Source organism: Medicago sativa, chromosome 7 (assembly GCF_051527215.1).
Source record: "Medicago sativa cultivar Bolivia chromosome 7, Bolivia_mono, whole genome shotgun sequence".
In the NCBI taxonomy this organism is placed as follows: domain Eukaryota; kingdom Viridiplantae; phylum Streptophyta; class Magnoliopsida; order Fabales; family Fabaceae; genus Medicago; species Medicago sativa.
The window spans coordinates 4,813,093-4,836,476 of record NC_140755.1 but is presented as its reverse complement, the minus strand read 5'-3'; the positions used below and the strand labels follow the sequence as shown (position 1 = coordinate 4,836,476).

Genomic DNA, 23,384 nt, shown 5'->3' with positions numbered 1-23,384 from the left:
GTAATTTAATCAAAACGGGGATTTAGGATATACTCACTCATAGCTTAAGTTGAGCTTAAGTAAAACTGTCTGAAGCTGCCATCATGAGCTGCTTCGCTTCACCAGTTACTACTACCACAACAACATTCTCCGGCACCATTGGCCGCGCCGGCGTTTCCGCCGATGGTGGTTGTGCTCCTCACCTCCACCTTTTCCGTACATCATTTTCTTCCCCTTTCCAATTCCAATCTCGCAGAAACTCTAAACCATTACGCGCCACAATCACAATTTCATGTTCTTCAAACAAAGCGAAGCAACTTCGCGAAATTCTCGATTCACCAGGACTTCATCAAGGTCCAGCATGTTTTGACGCACTCAGTGCGAATCTCGTTCAATCCGCTGGATTTCCGTTATGTTTCACAAGCGGTTTTTCTATCTCTGCTTCTCGATTGGGATTGCCTGATACAGGCTATTTGTCTTACGGCGAAATCGTCGAACAAGGTCGTCTTATTACTCAATCTGTTGGAATTCCTGTTATTGGTGATGCTGATAATGGTTATGGTAATGCTATGAATGTTAAGAGAACTGTTAAGGGTTATGTTAATGCTGGTTTTGCTGGTATCATTCTTGAGGATCAGGTTAGTTAAGGATTTTAGTTGTATTGTATGCATTGTCAGTGTAAAACTTACTTTTTTTACAGATGCATCAAATCATATCACACTGTATGTGTGGATATTTGTACAAGTGGTGTTTTAGGAACTTATATATTAATGTGGCATTATTAATGCTGGTTTTGCTTGTATCATTCTCGAAGATCAGGTTAGCTAAGGATTTAAGTTGTATACTTGATAGTGTAAAACTTTTTTACACATGCATCAAATCATGATGTGTGGATACTTGAGAAACTTACCAATAAAAATAGCATTATGCTGTGATTTGATTGGATGGATGTGCGAAAAAACTTTACACTATCGGTGCATAGAAGTTAATCTCTTCAAAATTCAATTCATTAAGGTGCTTGAAATTGTAGTGGAGTGTCAATTTAGTGTTCGACATTATTAATATATTAAAATGATATATGAAATTGTAAAATATTAATTAGGTTTGTTCTTCGGTTGGTATTTGTAGGGACTTTAATGACGTTAAGTTTGTAATGTCGGGGATGTAAGTGATATCATTGAATGTGTGAGGTGGTGTTACTATAGTCTCTGGGTGTATCAAGATTACAATAACATACTTGGTTGAGTATTATATTAGTCAGTTTGGCCCTTACATGTGTCTTTCGTTAGTTACTTTGATGCTCATACGTGTCTTCCGTATGTAGGTTATGAATTTGAAACTGAGTGAATAATGTCAGATGCAACTGATAATAGCAGAGAAAGTAGTCATTTTAATTCTAGAATGTGTAAGGTGGCTTACTAAAGTCTCTAGGTGTATCAAGATTACACAAACATACTTGGTTGTGTATTTTATAATTTAGTTTGGTATGTGCATGTGTCTTTTGTCAGTTAGTTTGATACTCATTTGTGTCTTCTGTTAGCTAGTTTGGTCCATAAATTACTGACAGAAGTTACACTCAGAAAAGTTTTTGTAATTTTAATACATTCATGGACTATAGTGACACCGACTCGTATGTTTAGGGATAAAAATTACACCCGGGGTCCTTTAAGTTTCAAGTTTGTAACAGATTGGTCCTTTAAGTTATTTTGGTCACATATAAGTCCTTTAAGTTTGAGGTTTGTTACAGATTGGTCCTTTAAGTTATTTTGGTCACACATAAGTCCTTTAAGTTTGAGGTTTGTAACAGATTGATCCTTAATTTTGGTCACACATAAGGACTAAATTGAAAACGTTTACAAACTTTAAGGACTTATGTGTGACTAAAATAACTTAAAGGACCAATATGTTACAAACCTCAAACTTACTTTATTTGGCAACTTCAGATATCATTTTGAAATATTGACAATGTGGAGGACTAGGTTGATACAGTTCTACAATTTCAGGGACCAACTTGAGTATTTACTCATTCATTCGCAAGCTTATTATTTCATATTCCAACACATTATAACTTGATATGTTGATATTTTTATCCAACTTTCTGTAAATTACTTCAATTTGTTGTTTCATTGCTAGGTATCTCCAAAAGCATGTGGTCACACACGGGAGAAAAGTGATATCGAGAGAAGAGGCAGTCGTGTGAATCAAAGCTGTGGTTGATGCCAGAAATGAGAGTGGATCTGATGTTGTGATTGTGGCTCGCACCAATGCACGCCAAGCACTGTCTCTTGATGAGGCACTCTATAGGTCATGGGCATTTGCTGATGCTGGAGCTGATGTTGTTTTTATAGATGCACTTGCCTCCAGACAAGAGATGGAAGCTTTTTGTCAAGTTTCTCCTCTTGTTCCAAAAATGGTGTGTTAAGTCCAAGTGATAGTAGTAAAAGAAGAAAGGGAAAGGACATGCTATTCTAATATTTGTGTGTGATTGTGTAGGCCAATATGCTTGAAGGAGGAGGAAAAACACCAATACTCGCTCCTCTTGAACTTGAAGACATTGGTTATAAAATTGTTGCGTATCCCCTTTCCTTGATTGGGGTTTCTATACAAGCAATGCAGGTGACATAGTCCTCCCTTTCTTTAACCTTGATAATCATTAATTAAAATTATTTATGCTGATTATATGTTCATGATTGAGATGAGACAAACCAAGAGCCACTTCTCTGTATACCCGTAGCCTGAGTATTTGTTGTTTTGTTTTTACATGTCATGAGAATCAATCCCAGCATATGTTAAATTAACCAAAACACTGTTTAGATTGATAAGCCTAGCTGTCCAATAATACATTTACCAAAATAATTATCACAAGAGTTTCTACTGTAATTATATTATCTCACAGTTATAAACATCTGCTACAAGATACACACACACACACACACAAAATCCATGAGTAGTATAGGAATATATAACTTTCAACCAGTGATAGTCCACTTATCCCTGGAACGAAATCTTTATTAAATAGACTAGAATAGATGTGCATTTTAAATGGCAAATCACAAAATCATACTTTGGTTGTTTATAATTTGTCAAATCACGTGCATTTTAAATTAATTTCTTATCCGAATGTTAATGATCATATTGAAAATAATTACTCATCACAAATCCTTAACGGCAGGCCAAAGTAATAGTGTTATAGTATTGAACTTTTCTTTTAAATAAAAAAATCATTTTTTCTGATATTTCTTTGAATTATTATCTAGATTTTTAACATTTTAATGTCTATGATTTTCTGTGTAGGATGCGCTGACTGCTATTAAAGGAGGTCGTATTCCTCCTCCAGGAAGCATGCCAACTTTTGAAGAAATTAAGGATATTTTAGGTTTCAACGCATATTATGAAGAAGAGAAGCGTTATGCTACAAGTACCGATCAGCTGCTTTCAAAGAGAGGTTGGAGAGACAAATCTTAAAAAAAATAAGTAAATAAGCAAACAACGGCAGTAGGCTTCATAGAGTCAAGTCAAATACACTCTGCATTTTTTCGGGTCAATTCATTATCTCATATAACAAATAGTTTCCTAATAGTTGAGTTTGTCACTTTACTACCATAAAGGCTTTGGGGGGGGGGGGGGGGGGGGGGGGGGGTCGGCTATGTGCAGGGAACCTTTTCAGTTTTCTCCAGAAAGTCCTGTTGGTTTGAACTAACTATATCTCTAGGATATGTTTAACACTGAATATCATTAATTATTAGCTTTGTATTTTATTGGCTTGAAAATAGGCAGCTACTTAATCATAGATAGTTAGTCGTGGTAAATTTAGACAGCTATGTTTTGTTAAGTGAATTTATCTGTTTTACTTCTAAAGGGAAATCAAATACAGAAGAAAAGATCTCATCCTAATATTCACACTATAAATGCAGGGAACCTTTTCAGTTTTCTCCAGAAAGTCCTGTTGGTTTGAACTAACTATATCTCTAGGATATGTTTAACACTGAATATCATTAATTATTAGCTTTGTATTTTATTGGCTTGAAAATAGGCAGCTACTTAATCATAGATAGTTAGTCGTGGTAAATTTAGACAGCTATGTTTTGTTAAGTGAATTTATCTGTTTTACTTCTAAAGGGAAATCAAATACAGAAGAAAAGATCTCATCCTAATATTCACACTATAAATGCAGGGAACCTTTTCAGTTTTCTCCAGAAAGTCCTGTTGGTTTGAACTAACTATATCTCTAGGATATGTTTAACACTGAATATCATTAATTATTAGCTTTGTATTTTATTGGCTTGAAAATAGGCAGCTACTTAATCATAGATAGTTAGTCGTGGTAAATTTAGACAGCTATGTTTTGTTAAGTGAATTTATCTGTTTTACTTCTAAAAGGAAATCAAATACAGAAGAAAAGATCTCATCCTAATATTCACACTATAAATGTACATTGTACATTCTATTCTCGCATTTTCAACACAATTACTAATTAGTTATTTATAAGAGAACAGTAGTGTATACAGTATACAACAGAGAGACCAAGTTGATACAGAGCAGACAAGTCAAACTATCGAAGATCCCGTTGTGGAAGTTATAACACCTGATGTGTACAATAAATATGGTGCAGATGGTTCAAGGGACCCTTTTTCTGGAATCTGGTCCCGGACTCTGAGAATTAAAATCACTGGCAGAGATGGAGTCGAGAAACTTGATCTCCGAATTCCTGTAAGTGATCACACTCTCCAACTGAACAAATTTAAGAGAAAATGATGGTTTATTTATGTTTACCGGTCAGAACTAAGTGCAGTCAAACTGTTTTTTGAAGGTGAGAAAAACACAAGAAGGGGGGTTGAATTGTGTTTTGAAAAATTCTTCGTTTCTCCTAAAAACTGAACACACTGATCAGAAGCTAAGTGAGACAGCTTCTGAAGTGATAATCAGAATCTAAATGCAGCGGAATAAAACAGATAGAGAGAAGAAGAACGACACAAAGCAATTATACTGGTTCCTTCCACAATCCGGAAGTAGTCCAGTCCCCCTTGCACTTCCAAGGAGATTTCACTATGAGTAATATCTGATTACAAATGCTCAAGCACACAAGCAAGAGACTTCCTTTGCTCAAGCACACAAGCTAGAGACTTCCTTTGCTCAAGAACACAATCAAGAGACTTCCTGCTCAAGCACAACTGCAAGAGACTTCCTAACTAAACAAAATTACACAGAAAATTGTTTAAGGTTGAACACTTGATATACAATCAGAGGTGCTCACAATACAAATCAGATACAGACTCAATGAACTTAAGAATTTCTAAGATATGACTTTGAGACACAGAAATTCTAAGTGAATGCAGAACAATTTCAGCAGAGGTTTGGTACTTGTGAAAATCTTGTGAGTCTTTTGTTTAGCGTTCTTGCATTACCAATTCTCTAGGTCTTCACTCCTTTATATAGAGGTGTGAAAGAGACGTTGTGAAATTGCCAGCACACCAAAGAGTCGTTGTTGAAGCTTGATCTTTCACCAATGATCTTTTGCCTGATTTGGTTGTTGTCCTATGAAGAACAAATTTGAAATCCATTCCTTATCCAAAGGAACATCTATGCAGGCGAAGCTGTATTCTGGAGCTGTTTTCTTGTCTTGTAGCGTGGACACAAAACAGAGTAGTGAAGAACGTGGTTGTACAATTCGTACAAAGTACAATGTCAACGCTTTCGTCCAAATTGCAAGCACAAGCCTTCAAACACCTTTGAAATGACCGTTGCAAAACTCCACTAATCCTTCGTTTGCGTTTTCGAATCCAATAGACAGCTTTTGCATTGATAATTCTTCAAATCTTGAATCTTTTGTAAATTCAGTTGAGATTCAGCTTCTGGTGAAATAGCTTCTGATGAGGCAGCTTCTGATGATGCAGCTTCTGATGATATGATTTCTGCAGCTTCTGGTGACGCAGCTTCTGATGATGTGGCTTCTGGACCTCTTGTCTTCAGAAGCACTATTCTTCAGGAGCAGCTTACTTCAGGAGCGCTATTTCTTCAGGAGCAGCTTGACTTCAGGAGCGCTTTGCCTTCAGAATCATCTAAGCTTCATTTCCTTTGCTCTTTATTTGCTCATTCAGAACCAATGATGATGTAACTTTATAATTATGGTCTTGTACACTTGAACAAATATTAGCTAGTCCAATTTACAATTTTTAATACCTTGTTATCATCAAAACTTTTTAAGGTTCATTGTTAAGCACATTTTGTTCCAACATTTTTCACTTATGCCATGAATGATTTTATACTATGGTCAAGATGCTGTGAGCATTTTTTATGGAGTTCTGAAACATTGTGGAATCCAGTTACATGATTTGTTTTTATTCATAAGTCATACATAACATATTCACATACTATAACATAACATAAGTCATAAGTCATACATAACATATTCACATATTCACATACTCATAAGTCATACATAACATATTCACATACTAATCACATATTCACATACTATAACATAACATAAATGTGTGCCTTCAGAGTTTTAAGCCAGAATATTAACAAAGAAATATATTTTTTATCTTGCAATGTGCCATCTTATAAGCATATAAATTATGTAACCATGTTGAGTCAAAAAGAAGTAATATTGCTATTAACAATACATTTTGTATAACAATGTAAAGTTAGTGGGACCTATTTAAGTATTTTTCATTAGAGTCTCTATTAGTGTATTATCATTGGAGTCATTGGATCCTTAATAAGTAATTTTATAAAAAAAAAAAACTATGAATAAATGATGTTTACACGTTAGGTCTATTTAAGGAGTCCTTATTAGTTCACTACTATTGTGGATGCTCTAATGAAAGGAATCAGATTCCACACAATTACTTTGTTAACGTAGTAATTGATGCCAACCGTCCGATAAAAAAAATAACGGTTGAGATTGAAACCGTGAGAAATTTGTTCAATTATAATCGTTAGATCAAATTTTAACAGTCAAGATTGCGTAATACATAAAGGAGGCAACAAGGTCCCTTCCACTAACAAGTAAAAAATTGTCTACATATATATTGCAATCATGCAGATGACTTCGACCTACATTACTTTTAAGCGACTTTATGCATAAAAAGCATGAGTTTTAAAAGAATAGTACTCCTCATATTATGCACGGTACAGTCCAAACTAGAGTGAATTGACAAATGGTAATGTTAACTAGTGAGACATATAGAATGTATTGCATTGAAAATTGTGTTGTCAATCTTTTAAAAGTTAAGAAAGTGTCATTTTCAATTCAAAACTTTCTATTTTTGGTTTCTTTAACCAGTGTCTCAGGGGCACCGGTTAACATGACCCTTGACAAATTAGGTATCAAAATTGCGAGCATCATGAAAGTGTAACATTATTGGAGACTAAATTGCATATGAAATTTATGTAAAATAATTATCATGAGTTTAATGTGTGAGTTTGTAGTGATATGGATTTACAAGGACTTAAGCATTCAAGGAAAGAAAGAGGGTTCTTCCAAGGCTAGTGGTTCAACCCAGCCCTATTCATTCATTCATATATATACCTTAACCAAACAACACATGATGCAGCGCCATTTCTCCTGAACTTGGTTACTTCGTTTCTGAAATCACTCCAAAGGTAAGAGCTTCGATTGAACTCTCCATCAATTTCAATCTAACTATGTTTTTCCTGTTATTACTCTACTCTATTAAAATTACTTAGATTGGTAAAACTTGTAGGTTAGGTTTAGGGTAATCTCTAATGAATTCAATTATCAATTAACAATTTCTGTCTGTCTATTCTCTGTTAAATCATGTCTCTCGTCATAGTTAGATTGTTTGAAAAGAGTTCATTTTCTGTTAATACTTTGAAAACCATCATTTTGCACATTTATATACTTGTTTAGTTTAGCTCATGGCCTGCCTGTTTTCGTGTGTGACATATTAATTAATAGGTTTAATTATTATAAAACAAACAATTCATGGCGCAAGTGGTTGAACATGGAAGTGAGGTGGGAAAGAGGAAGTTTGGTAGTAGGAACCAAGGCCGTAAAAAACCAAAAGTGGTGAAGCCACCACACGGACAGAATAAAGTTAAAACCAACCAACAAATGAAGAAACTTTTCCACAAGCGAGCACGTGAGTATAATTCTGATGAAGATCATGAGACAACTGCCCCTGCTATATGGAATACTAATAGAGATGTAGTATCTTTCACCAAAAAACACCACGAGGAGGAAGATCTGTCAGAAGATGAAAGAGCAGCAGGAAGACAAAGAACACAGAAGAAGAATGTTACTGATAAGAACGGTAATTTCTTAGAAGACGATGATGATGGTGATGACGAGATTCAGCCAGGAATTACTAAATTTACCCAAGGTTGTAAAGCATTCAAGATGGCCTTCAAGAGTATTATAAAGAAGAGTGTTTCTGATGACTTCTTGGTAAGCTAGGTGATCATATATCATTCATGTAAATGTTTTATTAGAGAATTAAAAAATTGGTTTTCTAAAACTTGATGAATAACTCTATAAGGTCCAGTACTGTCAGACCACAAGAATCTTGTTGTAGAAAAGCTTGCGGAAGAGGACGCAGAGCGCAAGGTCAAGGGAGAGGCAAAAAAGGAAAAGCTGATGGTAATTTTTAATTTCAACTTGACTCATTTTTATGATATCCCAATTACCACTAAAATTTATGTTGATCTCCAATTTTCGTAGCCCAAAATATTATCTATCAGGTAAGCTTTCTAACTTACTTGTTACAGCTTGCAGAAAAGGGACATGTCACACCTGCTAATTATTTGGACTCGCACCAAAAGTTTCTAATAAGTGTAGCGACAAAAGGAGGTAACTGAGTTTCTTTTTCTTTTAAATTGAGGTTTATTCTATGGCTTCTTTATTTTTATTAGTGACTTGCATTTCCTCTTACTGATTTCACTGTTGTTGTGAACATGGACTACTTTTGATTTCTTTCGGTGGTTAAGTTGTTCAACGCTGTAAGTTTTATCCTAAATTTTGTTTTCTTCTATTTTTTCTACTCTCTTTGTTCCTTTGTATTATTATCATTATTAAGGTTCTATATACACCTGTTGCAGGTCAACAAAACACAAGTTGCTCAGAAAGGGCTGGACCCCTCAAAGAATAGGGATGCATAGGGTAAGTTGTTTTATGCTGCAACAACAAAATGCAAGTAAAGAAAAAGTTAGTAGTTCACTTGCAGCAAAACCGTCACAAGTAAAGAAAAAGAAATCTCATTTGGGGATTCATTGTTTCGGTTTATCTTTTATAGAGGGAAATTTGATGCAACTGTTTTGTCAGTATTATGAAATAGCGGCTCTTTAGCATAGAGGATTTTGACGAATTCACTATGAAAACCGTGAGCTGCATATGACCTATTTGGGCCTTTGGCCATACTGGTTGTTGTAGCATCTATAGGGAAAAGAAAATGTTTTCTTTAATGATAAAACTTGAGGCAGCATGTGAGCTGTATATGACCTATATTTAAAATAGTAAACTTAAGAGTCAGGATGTGATTATTCCTTTAATCACCCTAATACGTAAACTTCTCTCAATATTTAAACCATGCTCTGCCACATTTTTTTTTTAACACATTGTCCTCCTCTTCCATTTCCGGTGAGGAGGATGAACCTTTCGTTTAGCGTTCTTGCATTACCAATTCTCTAGGTCTTCACTCCTTTATATAGAGGTGTGAAAGAGACGTTGTGAAATTGCCAGCACACCAAAGAGTCGTTGTTGAAGCTTGATCTTTCACCAATGATCTTTTGCCTGATTTGGTTGTTGTCCTATGAAGAACAAATTTGAAATCCATTCCTTATCCAAAGGAACATCTATGCAGGCGAAGCTGTATTCTGGAGCTGTTTTCTTGTCTTGTAGCGTGGACACAAAACAGAGTAGTGGAGAACGTGGTTGTACAATTCGTACAAAGTACAATGTCAACGCTTTCGTCCAAATTGCAAGCACAAGCCTTCAAACACCTTTGAAATGACCGTTGCAAAACTCCACTAATCCTTCGTTTGCGTTTTCGAATCCAATAGACAGCTTTTGCATTGATAATTCTTCAAATCTTGAATCTTTTGTAAATTCAGTTGAGATTCAGCTTCTGGTGAAATAGCTTCTGATGAGGCAGCTTCTGATGATGCAGCTTCTGATGATATGATTTCTGCAGCTTCTGGTGACGCAGCTTCTGATGATGTGGCTTCTGGACCTCTTGTCTTCAGAAGCACTATTCTTCAGGAGCAGCTTACTTCAGGAGCGCTATTTCTTCAGGAGCAGCTTGACTTCAGGAGCGCTTTGCCTTCAGAATCATCTAAGCTTCATTTCCTTTGCTCTTTATTTGCTCATTCAGAACCAATGATGATGTAACTTTATAATTATGGTCCTGTACACTTGAACAAATATTAGCTAGTCCAATTTACAATTTTTAATACCTTGTTATCATCAAAACTTTTTAAGGTTCATTGTTAAGCACATTTTGTTCCAACAATCTCCCCCTTTTTGATGATGACAAACAAAAGTATTTAAAATTGATCAATTGTTGTTAATCTAATTAACAAGTTGACTTTGGGGTTCTGAGGTTTGTAAGCTCAGAATCTGAGGTTTGTAAGCTCAAACTCCCCCTGAGTCTGATAGTCTTTAAGGTGAGGTTTGTAAGCTCCCCCTAAGTTCTATCCAGGTTAATTAAATTCATTTTACGCACAATAAAAAATATCAGAGCTTAAGAACAAAAATTTAATCATTGAAAGAATTAACTTATAGATAAGAAGAATGGTTCAATTAATTTTACTTGAATTTTGATACTTCTTCGTTCGTTCATAGCTTATACCAATAAGGTAAAAAAATGATAGAATTTTTTTCAAAAATTTCAAATGCCATTAATGGGGCTCAGAGCCTTTAAATACTTGTCACATATACTCCCCCTTTTGTCATTATCAAAAAAAAAGGTAAAAAATAAGCATAAAAGACAAAAAGATTTGAGAAAAACTCAAACAAAAGAGAGTATACAAGAATTTAATCAGATCAAAAAAATATATGAACATGAATATCAAAAAAAAATCAGAAGCAGCTAAACAGTCAGAAGCAGTAAGCATTCAGAAGCATAGAAAAGTAGAACAAGATGGTTTCAGAAACAAGGACTAAGAATATAAAACAAACAACAAACAAAAGATAACACTAAGGTGTGCAACTAAGGGTTGGTTTGTTGTTGTTTCTTCATCTCCTCCATTTCTTCAATTTTCTTCTGCAACATTTCTTCAAGCTGTTGTTGCCTCTGGAGAAGAGCTTGTTCCCTTTCTCTGGCTTCTTGCTGCTGCTGTGCCATCTGTTTCTTCAGAAGCTTACACAACCTGGCTTCTCTGGTCAAGTAGTCCGTTTCTGAGAAGAAAGGCTGGTTTGCCAGGAGCAGTGTAGAACTTCTTACTCTGAGACTCTGATTCAGATGCTCCATTAACTTCCTGACAGAAGCTTCCTTGCTTCTGATGCACTTAGCCCTTAAGCTTTCAATTAGCTCAGTTGCCCGGTTCTGAAGTGATGCCCAGGAGTCTTCATATGCACTTGTGAGATCAATTGTCCTTCGTTGATCCACAAGATTATGCAATTGACTAAGGATTGTCAGAAGCTCAGAAGTAATATATCCAGATTCCAGGATGTTTGAGGGTGGTTGTTCAAGGATTTCAAGATCAGAATCACTGATTTCCAAATCTTGAACAGGGTTAGGAACTTGAATGGTAAAGTGTGTTTGTGTGTTTGAAGATGAAGGCTGGTCAGAGGCAATGTGAGTGGTAGTGGTTGTAACGCCCGTCTTAATTATTTACTTAATTTAATAAGGATTTATATATTTATTTATATATATGTTTAAATGATTTAAGAATTTAAATAGTTTGCATGATTTATAGATAAATTATGTGATTTTCTAGAATGACGTGAAGTATATTGATGTTGCGAAGTTGTTATGTTGGTGTGACTTATTTTATTATTAAATAAAATAAGATTTGATAAATAAAATAAAAATATTAAAAATTGGGCTGTGTTGTGAGATGAGCAATTAGTAGTGATAAGAGTAATTAGGAGAGATAAATAGACAACAAAAGTTAGAAAACATAATACGTACGTTTTTGGAGAAAAAGGGAGAAAAGTCAGAAAAGAGGAGAACCAGAGGGAAAGCTGCGATTTCATCATAACCAGGTAAGGGTGAGACTAATTTTCATTACTATTAAGGGTATGATTCTATAGGATGAATTTGGCATGATTAGGTTAAGTTTTGGTGAGAATTGGGAATTAGGTTTAAGACCGAATTTGATGATTGAATCATGAAAAGATGTTAGGTTGATGCTAAATTAGTGTACAGAACTTAGTTATACCATAAGATGATAATTAGATGTTAAATTGAGGTTAGAATTAGGAGATTAAGTGAAAAGTTGTGATTTTTAGGTTTCTGGCCGTACTGACATTCATCGCTCGCACCTGCGAGCAAGAACACTCGCATCTGCGAGTTAGAACCCAGAACTCGCAACTGCGAGCAATGCAACTCGCAACTGCGAGTGACCTGTGAGCTCGCAACTGCGAGCAGAATAACTCGCCACTGCGAGTAAATACGTAGGAACCCAGAATGCACACTTTGCTCGCCAGTGCGAGTGAAGTTACTCGCCACTGCGAGTTAAGCTGTTAGTTGCCCAAATTGTCCCGATGCGATCCTTTCGCACGTGTAGTCTTGAGATGACCTTAGAAGTAAGTTAGAGAGCTGTTTAGGATGCTTTCATAAGCTCCAGAAGTCTGTTATGGTGACTGAAAATTAGAAGTGTTGCTGCATGAATGCTATAATGATGTTTTATGATATTTATATTGATGTAATTAATTCCTTATGTGAATGTTAACACATTCAAGCGTTGTTAATTGTTGTATGTTGCTGCTGTTTTCTGTTGTCGACTGTTAGTGTCTTGAGGTTGCATGAGTCGGTCTATGTTGTTGGAATTTAAGAAGTTGTCCATGATTATGAGTCGTATGAGTTGTACACGTTGTTGTCTAAGTTGTTGGAAGTTGAGTCCATTGCATACTCATATAAGTTGGTTGAGGGCTTGATGCCCTGGAATGCTTAGTCATTCACATGATTGGTGAGGGCTTGATGCCCTGGAGCTTTTGCTCACTATGTTGGGGGCTTGATGCCCTGAAGAGCCTAATTACGCTCATATAAGTTGGTTGGGAGCTTGATGCTCTGTATTGGTACCAAATGCATTTGCATATCAAGAGGTTCATGATGTTTAAGTTGTCAAGATGTTGTCGAGTTGATAGAGTTGCATGGTCAAGGATGAGTTGTGTCGTCAAGTTGAGTGTTAAGTTGATTATGATTTGTGATGAGAATTAGTAATGGTATTGATGATTGTATTTGTTATGTAATGAAAAATTATGCTAATTGTTAATTGTTGATATGTTATTAATGTTTAAGTTGTTAAATGCATTTTATTGGATTATATGCTTAATGTATTGATTATGAAATCTCACCCCTTCTGCGTATATGTTGCCTCGACCGTGGGTAATGTGCAGGTAATAAAGATTAGAGGCGTTCATGAGTGGACTCTCAGTTGGTGTCTAGGTGCTCTGATACGTAACGGGATGGGGGCTTGCTTTTACTTCTATTCCTTACGTGTCTCTTTTATGAACTAATTTATGAGATTTTTCAATAAGGCCTGCGTGCCAAGACTTTTAAATGTTGAACTATTTTCCGCTGCAATAATTTAAGATTTTTCATGATGTTGAATTTGAAGGATAATTATTATTATCCATTTTATGATTTAATTGAAGTATGTGACATTCCGTTGTGATCAAAATACTCTGATTTTAAATGAAATTTTCATGTTGGGAAAACGGGGTGTTACAGTGGTTGAGGCTTGAACATTGACTAGAGAGATGTCAACATCCATGGGAGTTGGTTCTGGGGAGTGTTCAGGTAAAGGTTGAAATTCAGTTTCAGTTGGTGGTTGTTGTGGTGAAGTTGATGTATGAGTGTTGAGTTGGGGGTCAGTGGTAGCTGTTGGTGATTGTGGGAGTGTTGTGGGTTTATGTGGTTCTGGTGTTTGTTGATGGGGGTTTTCTGAAACAACATTTTCAGAAGCAGCTGCTTCTGGAGTTGCTTCAGAGGCCTTTTCTGAAGTAGACTCAACATTTTCTGGAGGAATCATGTTGAGAGGTTGAATGTTAAGAGGTTGAGGGTTAAGGCGAAAAATAGTCTCAATGACTTTTTCTCTCTGCACAGCCATTTCAGCCAACTTCTCATTAATTATGTGACCAACTGGTTCATAAGTAGTTGACTGAGAGGACTTTTTGTTGGTTTTGGTTGGTGTTGACTTGCTTTTTACTGGTTTTTGAAAGAGTTGGGCTAAGGGTATATCATCATCAGAATCATCAGAATCTGATAATGGTGTGGATGCGGAATCTGATGATATATTAATTACCTTCTCTGGTTCAGGATCAGAATCCTCTTTAACAGACTCACTGGTCATCAGCAACAGTTGCTTGGCTTCTGAAACTACAGACTCTTGTAGCTCAGCAGCAATCTCCATAGCTTTTCCAATAGCTTCTGACACACTAGTAGCAGCTTCAGTCTTCTTAGACACATGAGGGAAGTTCTTGGTTCTCCTTACTGCTTGCTTCCTTTTCTTCTTTGGTATTGCAGGTTGATCAAGAGTAATGCCAACATCCATGATCATCCTGGAATCCATGTCTTCAATGGCTTCTTCAATAGAAGGTACTGATGAACTACCAATTTTGAGCTTGTCAGTAGCAACTTTTGCCTTTTTAGCAGATTGTTCAACCTCTAGATATTGTTCTGCAATCATCTTTCTTTTTGATTTTCTGCCTCTGGCTCGTGGCAGAGCACCACCATACATTTCCTCTGGAATATCTTCCAATCTGATTCTCTGATTGGTTGCCTCAAAATGTTCCTTGATATAGTACATCTGCACTTCAATGGGATCCTTCTTGCAGATGGGTGGAAAGTCCTTCATAAGATCAGACTTAACAAGTGATTCACTTAAATCTGTATGAAGCTTGGTGACAGCAGGGATCAACTTCATATTCTTGAGGGTTTGTGCATTAATGAACTTTCCAGTTTTAGTATCAAGCAGCTCATCTGTGAAGGCTTCAGCACTGCTCAGCTTGTCCAAGACTCCTCCTTGATAGAATATTTCTGATAAGAGTCTTCCATAAGGTACCCAGGTTCTATTCTGCAGCTGACTCTGTTTCAGACACTCTATCAAGTATTTGAACATATATTTTGGCACGTTCACTTTCTCCTTCTTAATGAAGTGCTGAAGAAAGACCTTCTGTGCCAAATTGGGTTTCTCACTTCCACCACATGGGAGTAAGTCCTCATTCTGAATCTTCAGAAGCAGCTTCTTATCCATGCTTAGATCAGCATACTTTCCTGCTTGCGTTGAGTTGTACAGTGCCAAGTTTACTTTTTCCTTCCAGAGGCGTTCTTCAGCTGTATTTGAGAGATCAATTCCAGAGTATTTTCCAAAGGCCTCTCTACAGAGTACAGCTTCTATCTGCCATTCCGCAATTCTTACTGGAATACCACAAATACTTGACCTGATTTCAATGCCTGTAAATGGCTCAAGTCCCATTTCTTCTCTGGTCTTCCCTTCCAGTTCGGGATAAATCAACACCATTTGACTTTCTTCAGTTATAGACGCAGCTTTGTCATAAACCTTAGCCCTCACCCAGAAGTGTCTTACCAATGCTTCGTATGTTGGTCCATTCAACATCTTGAAGTAATGCATAAGTTCCTGCTTTTCATAGTAGCTTCTGATCCAACACTCATGGAAGGCGAGTGATTCAAAATCCACCGGATTTTCTATTTGAACCTGTAGTTCCCATTCTTCCAATTTCATGCTTCTTCCTTTGTAGTCATATTCAGGGATCATTCGTGAAGTAGATACTGAAACTTCTTGTTGCGAGCTTGATGATGCCATTTGATGATTGACGAAGATTTGAAGAAGATGAAGATTTTAGGGTTCTAAGGTTGAGAGAATGCGCTTACTTCGCAAGAGGTTTGAGAGCAAATGTGTTTGTTGTGAGTGAGTAGTGTGTGAATTGTCAAAGTGTTAAAAGTAAAACGATTGCAATTCAAAAGAGACAAACAAACATAACATTAATGACAAAAATTGGGGGCGCGTGAAAAGTACTTTCAAAGCTATTAAATCATCATTGCCCTTTTAGTTATACACCAACACATACAGGCCACGTAAGAAGTTCACAGAGTGACTACTAAGTTAGTGGGCCAGAAGTTACTTTTTAAAAGGTAACTTCCAACGTTTCCACTAATTCAACTATTCAGAAGCAACAAATCCAGCTTTTGGACTTCAGATGCTGACGTCATCATCAGAAGCGAGTTTTCCTCAGAACCTCAATAAAGAGCTTCTGATGGACTACCGCTTCTGAACTAACTTCAGAACCTAAAATCCTATTCATGAGCACGCAAGCATTTAATCAGATACAAAGTGCATGTTCAAATTTTTCTTTATAAAATCAAATCTTTCAACAGTTAAAGGCTTAGTAAATATATCAGCCCATTGATTTTCAGTATCAATGAATTGTATATCTAAAATTCCTTTTTGAACATAATCTCTGATAAAATGGTGTTTGATTTCAATGTGCTTAGCTCTTGAATGCAAAATTGGATTTTTAGACAAACAAATAGCAGCAGTATTATCACAATAAATGGGAATACTGTTAGCAGTTATCTGATAGTCTTCCAACTGATGTTTCATCCAAAGTAGTTGTGTACAACAACTTGCAGCTGAAATGTATTCTGCTTCTGCTGTAGACATAGCAATAGTTGTTTGTCTTTTGCTAGCCCAGGATATAAGATTATCACCCAGAAATTGACAATTGCCACTGGTTGACTTTCTTTCAATCCTATCACCAGCATAATCAGCATCACAGAATCCAATTAGCTTATAATCTAAGGATTTCCTATAAAGGAGTCCAAGATTAGTTGTTCCTTTCAAATACCTGAAGATTCTCTTGACAGCAGTCATATGAGATTCTCTAGGATCTGATTGGAATCTTGCACACAAGCATACACTGAATAAAATATCTGTCCTAGATGCAGTGAGGTATAACAAAGAACCAATCATACCTCTATACAGCTTCTGATCTACTTTAGCTCCTTCATCTTCTTTGCTTAAGGTGCACGTAGGGTGCATTGGAGTGTTCATCACTTTACAATCTTCAAGTTTGAACTTCTTCAGAAGCTCCTTTGAGTACTTTGATTGATGAACATAGACTCCATCTTTGCATTGATTAATTTGAATGCCAAGGAAGAACTTCAGCTCTCCCATCATGCTCATTTCAAATTCATCCTGCATTAACTCAGAAAATTCCTTGCAAAGAGATGCATTAGTAGAACCAAATATTATATCATCAACATATATTTGCACAACAAGAATATCTTTCCCAAGGGTCCTTCTGAAGAGTGTAGTATCAACCTGTCCTCTTTTAAAATCATTCTTGATTAAGAAATTACTTAGTCTATCATACCAAGCTCTGGGAGCTTGTTTCAAGCCATATAGTGATTTCTTCAGTTTAAAAACATGGTCAGGATATTTAATATCCTCAAATCCAGGAGGTTGCTTGACATACACTTCTTCTTCTATGACACCATTTAGAAAAGCACTCTTGACATCCATTTGATATAATATTATGCCATGATTAACTGCATAGGAAAGAAGTAACCTGATTGCTTCCAATCTTGCAACTGGAGCAAACGTTTCAGTGTAATCAATGCCTTCTTGTTGACTATACCCTTGTGCAACAAGCCTGGCTTTGTTTCTTGTTACTTCACCTTGCTCATTCAGCTTGTTTCTGAATACCCATTTTGTTCCAATAATGTTCTTGTGCTGAGGTTTGGGTACCAGATCCCACACATCATTTCTTTGAAATTGATTCAACTCTTCTTGCATAGCTAGGATCCATCCATCATCTGAAAGTGCTTCGTCAACTGTTGTAGGTTCAATCATTGAGATTAGTCCAATCATTGACTCCTCTTGTCTGAAATGTGATCTTGTTCTTCTTGGACTATCCTTGTTTCCAATGATTAGCTCCTCAGGATGTGAAGACTTGTGTTTGAATGTGTTTCTGGGAGGATCTGCTTGATGTGAGCCATCTTGTGCTTCATCAGAAGCAGCTTCATCTTGTGCTTCTGATGTGGGTTCAGCTTCTGGACTATCTTCAGACTCAGCTATCTGATCAGGTTCTGGAGTAGCTTCAGGAACCTGTATCTCTGCAGAACTTTCACCTTGCTTTGAAGTTTTATCTTCAAGCTCCTTGTCATCAAATTTAACGTGCATAGATTCTTCAACACAAAGTGTTTCTGAATTATACACTCTGTATGCCTTTGACCTTTCAGAGTAACCTAAAAAGATTCCCCTTTGGGCCTTGGCATCAAATTTCTTTAGGTAGAGCTTGTTGTTCAGAATGTAACATGTACATCCAAATTGATGAAAGTAAGAGATATTGGGTTTTCTTCCTTTAAAGAGTTCATATGCTGTTTTCTCCAAAATAGGTCTAATATAGATCCTGTTCTGAACATAGCATGCTGTATTCACTGCTTCTGCCCAAAAATGTTTTGGTAAATTGTTTTCATGAATCATGGTTCTGGCCATTTCTTGTAAAGTTCTATTCTTTCTCTCTACAACCCCATTTTGTTGTGGTGTTCTAGGAGAAGAGAACTCATGGAAAATTCCATGTTTTTCACAAAAAGCTTCAAATGGCTCATTTTCAAATTCTCCACCATGATCACTTCTGACTTTCAAAATTTTTGATTCTTTTTCAGATTGAATTTGAGTGCAGAAGCTACTGAATACATCACACGCAACATCTTTACTCTTTATGAATTTCACCCAAGTCCATCTGCTGTAATCATCAACAATGACTAATCCATATCTACTTCCATATAGGGATGCAGTACTCACTGGTCCAAATAAATCAATATGGAGTAATTCTAAAGGTCTTGAGGTTGAAACAATGTCTTTGGTTTTAAAAGATGATTTCACAATTTTCCCTCTCTGACATGCACCACAGAGTGCATCTGAATGATAGTCAATGTCTGGTAGCCCTTTCACAAGTTGTAACTTACTAAGCTTAGAGATTAACCTCCAGTTAGCATGTCCCAACCTTCTGTGCCACATCCATTTCTTATCATTCACTGATAGTAGGCAAACCACCTTCTGATCAGCCAGTTCAGAAAAATTGATTTTATAGACATTGTCAACTCTCTTTCCCTTGAACACAATGGATTTGTCTTGCTTGTTGATTACTGTACAGTTGGGTTTTTCAAAAAGCACATCATAACCATTATCACAAAATTGACTAATGCTCAAAAGGTTATGTTCAAGACCATCTACCAACCATACATTATTAATTGAGGTAGAGGAATTACCAATAGTTCCTGTACCTATGATCTTGCCTGACTGGTTGCCCCCAAATTTCACATTTCCTCCCTCTTTCATTGTTAGGCTGAGGAACATGGACTTGTCTCCTGTCATGTGTCTTGAGCAACCGCTGTCTAGGTACCATGATCTTTGCTTTGGCACTGCTCTTAGACATACCTGCATCATTGACATTTTTAGATTTAGGTACCCATTGTTCTATGGGTCCTGGAAGGTTAGTACTTAAGGCTTTACTCTTCACTTCTTGTACCTTGTGCTGTGAGTTGGGTTGCTTCTGATTAACCATCACCTTAGGTTTTGGTACTTCAGAAGCAGTAACTATCTTCTTCTGAAACTTAGACTTTAGAACCCCAGATTTTGGTTTCACCAGACTCTGAGGAATAGGTTCTGATCTTTTCAGGATCCTGACCTTTGAAGTCTTGGAATCAGATTTGATCATAGCCTTTGACTTAGAGTTCTTTGGCGTTGAAGTAATCTTAGCCTTAGGACTAGAAGCTTCAGGTTCTGATTGAACAACAGTTTCCAACTCAGCCCCTTCTGGTACAAAGAATGTTTTCAGACCTTCCTTGATGCATTCACAACAAGATTTTAGATTGGTTTTCTCAAGTTTCACTTCTGGAAAACCAATTCCTCTGCCATTGTTCTTGTAAATGCTATAAATCATAGAAGCTACTCTGCTTCTGTCAATGCCAGATATAATAAAATCTTCAAGAGCAATTTCATAGTTACTTAAAGGTTTTTCATTACACTTTTCTTGTAGCTTCTGACATAAGAACCTAAGCTGATCTTCATATGTTTTACACATGAAGTCAAAGCCCCTAAGTCCTTGTTCAGAAGCTTTCAGATCCAATAGAGTTGATTTTTGCTGTTGTACCAAATCAGCATATTTTTCTTTTAAATCCTTCAACTCATTGGTTCTTACTTTAAAATGTGTAAGAAGTTCTTTAAGTGACTCAACAAGTTCATCTCTGGGAATTTTGGAATATACCTCGTTTTCATCTTCTGAGTCTGAATCTGATCCAGCTTCTGAAGTTGCTGTTGCTACAAAACCAACAGCTACCTTTGCATCTTCATCAGCTTCCTCTTTATCAGATCCAGATTCACTACCCAAATCATCCCAGGTTGCCATTAAACTCTGCTTAATCTGCTTCTTGAGTTTGCTTGGTTTAAATGTAGACCTCTTTGACTTGTCCTTTGACTTTTCTCTTTGAAGATCAGGGCATTCAGCAATGAAGTGTCCAGGCTTCTTACAGTTGAAGCATCCCTTCTGATCTTCTTTCTTTGAGCTTCTGGAGTTATCCCTTCTGGAGAGAAACTTTCTGTTCTTCTTGGCCAGATATTGAAGTCTGTTTGAGAGCATGGCCATTTCAGCAGCATCTGGTTCAGAATCTGAACTTGACTGTTCTTCCTCTTCAGATTCAACTACTTTGAGAGCTTTTGATGACTTGCCTTTGGATGGAAGAGCTATTGATTTACTCTTCTTAGTAGACTCATGTTCATTAAGACTTAACTCATGAACTTTGAGAGAACTAACAAGATCTTCGACACTTAAAGTGTTTAAATCTTTAGCTTCCTCAATGGCAGTCACCTTTGGTCTCCATCTGGCAGGTAAGCTTCTGAGTATCTTGCTTACATGATCAGAAGCAACATAGCTCTTCTTTAGAATCTGTAGCCCAGAAACTAAGGTTTGAAACCTTGAGTACATCTCCTCAATGGTTTCATCATCCTTCATCTTGAATAGCTCATACTGATGTACAAGCAGGAGAGCCTTTGCTTCTTTGACCTTCTTGCTCCCTTCATAATTTGAACAGAGAGAAGCAAACATAGCTTTAGCAGTGGATTTGTCACTCATCTTCATATACTCTGCTTTGGGTATGGCAGTGACAAGGGCTCCTCTGATAATATGATGCTTCTTGTAGAGTTTCCTCAGTTCTGGAGTATGTTTCTTTCTATCCACAGCAGCTCCTTCTTCATCAAGGACTAAATCACCAACACCATCTTCCAGAATATCCCATAATTCTTCATCCAGGCTCATGATGTAATTGTAAAAGTTGGTCTTCCACCAAGAGAACTCTTCAGCATCTCCATTGAACTTTGGAACTTTTCCAACACTGGTTTTCTTACTATCACTATAATCATGTGAGACATGTTTATAGCTAGTATCACTAGAACCAGTAGGAGGAGGAGGAGTAGACATGTTTTTCTCAGATCTTTGACTGTTGCACGGTTAAGTGTTACACAACAGACCAAGGCTCTAGATACCAATTGAAGGTGAGAAAAACACAAGAAGGGGGGTTGAATTGTGTTTTGAAAAATTCTTCGTTTCTCCTAAAAACTGAACACACTGATCAGAAGCTAAGTGAGACAGCTTCTGAAGTGATAATCAGAATCTAAATGCAGCGGAATAAAACAGATAGAGAGAAGAAGAACGACACAAAGCAATTATACTGGTTCCTTCCACAATCCGGAAGTAGTCCAGTCCCCCTTGCACTTCCAAGGAGATTTCACTATGAGTAATATCTGATTACAAATGCTCAAGCACACAAGCAAGAGACTTCCTTTGCTCAAGCACACAAGCTAGAGACTTCCTTTGCTCAAGAACACAATCAAGAGACTTCCTGCTCAAGCACAACTGCAAGAGACTTCCTAACTAAACAAAATTACACAGAAAATTGTTTAAGGTTGAACACTTGATATACAATCAGAGGTGCTCACAATACAAATCAGATACAGACTCAATGAACTTAAGAATTTCTAAGATATGACTTTGAGACACAGAAATTCTAAGTGAATGCAGAACAATTTCAGCAGAGGTTTGGTACTTGTGAAAATCTTGTGAGTCTTTTGTTTAGCGTTCTTGCATTACCAATTCTCTAGGTCTTCACTCCTTTATATAGAGGTGTGAAAGAGACGTTGTGAAATTGCCAGCACACCAAAGAGTCGTTGTTGAAGCTTGATCTTTCACCAATGATCTTTTGCCTGATTTGGTTGTTGTCCTATGAAGAACAAATTTGAAATCCATTCCTTATCCAAAGGAACATCTATGCAGGCGAAGCTGTATTCTGGAGCTGTTTTCTTGTCTTGTAGCGTGGACACAAAACAGAGTAGTGGAGAACGTGGTTGTACAATTCGTACAAAGTACAATGTCAACGCTTTCGTCCAAATTGCAAGCACAAGCCTTCAAACACCTTTGAAATGACCGTTGCAAAACTCCACTAATCCTTCGTTTGCGTTTTCGAATCCAATAGACAGCTTTTGCATTGATAATTCTTCAAATCTTGAATCTTTTGTAAATTCAGTTGAGATTCAGCTTCTGGTGAAATAGCTTCTGATGAGGCAGCTTCTGATGATGCAGCTTCTGATGATATGATTTCTGCAGCTTCTGGTGACGCAGCTTCTGATGATGTGGCTTCTGGACCTCTTGTCTTCAGAAGCACTATTCTTCAGGAGCAGCTTACTTCAGGAGCGCTATTTCTTCAGGAGCAGCTTGACTTCAGGAGCGCTTTGCCTTCAGAATCATCTAAGCTTCATTTCCTTTGCTCTTTATTTGCTCATTCAGAACCAATGATGATGTAACTTTATAATTATGGTCTTGTACACTTGAACAAATATTAGCTAGTCCAATTTACAATTTTTAATACCTTGTTATCATCAAAACTTTTTAAGGTTCATTGTTAAGCACATTTTGTTCCAACATTTTTCACTTATGCCATGAATGATTTTATACTATGGTCAAGATGCTGTGAGCATTTTTTATGGAGTTCTGAAACATTGTGGAATCCAGTTACATGATTTGTTTTTATTCATAAGTCATACATAACATATTCACATACTATAACATAACATAAGTCATAAGTCATACATAACATATTCACATATTCACATACTCATAAGTCATACATAACATATTCACATACTAATCACATATTCACATACTATAACATAACATAAATGTGTGCCTTCAGAGTTTT

General features: G+C 36.6%; 1 pseudogene across 1 annotated transcript; it reads left to right on the top strand.

Annotated features, from left to right (window-relative positions):
* Positions 1-4: 4 nt before the first annotated feature.
* Positions 5-8,047, top strand: LOC146903691 (uncharacterized; annotated as a pseudogene). The gene is made up of 6 exons (XR_015018689.1): positions 5-617; positions 2,113-2,392; positions 2,473-2,595; positions 3,274-3,424; positions 4,592-4,689; positions 7,904-8,047. The product of XR_015018689.1 is annotated as an uncharacterized LOC146903691 (transcript).
* The last annotated feature ends 15,337 nt before the right edge of the window (positions 8,048-23,384 follow it).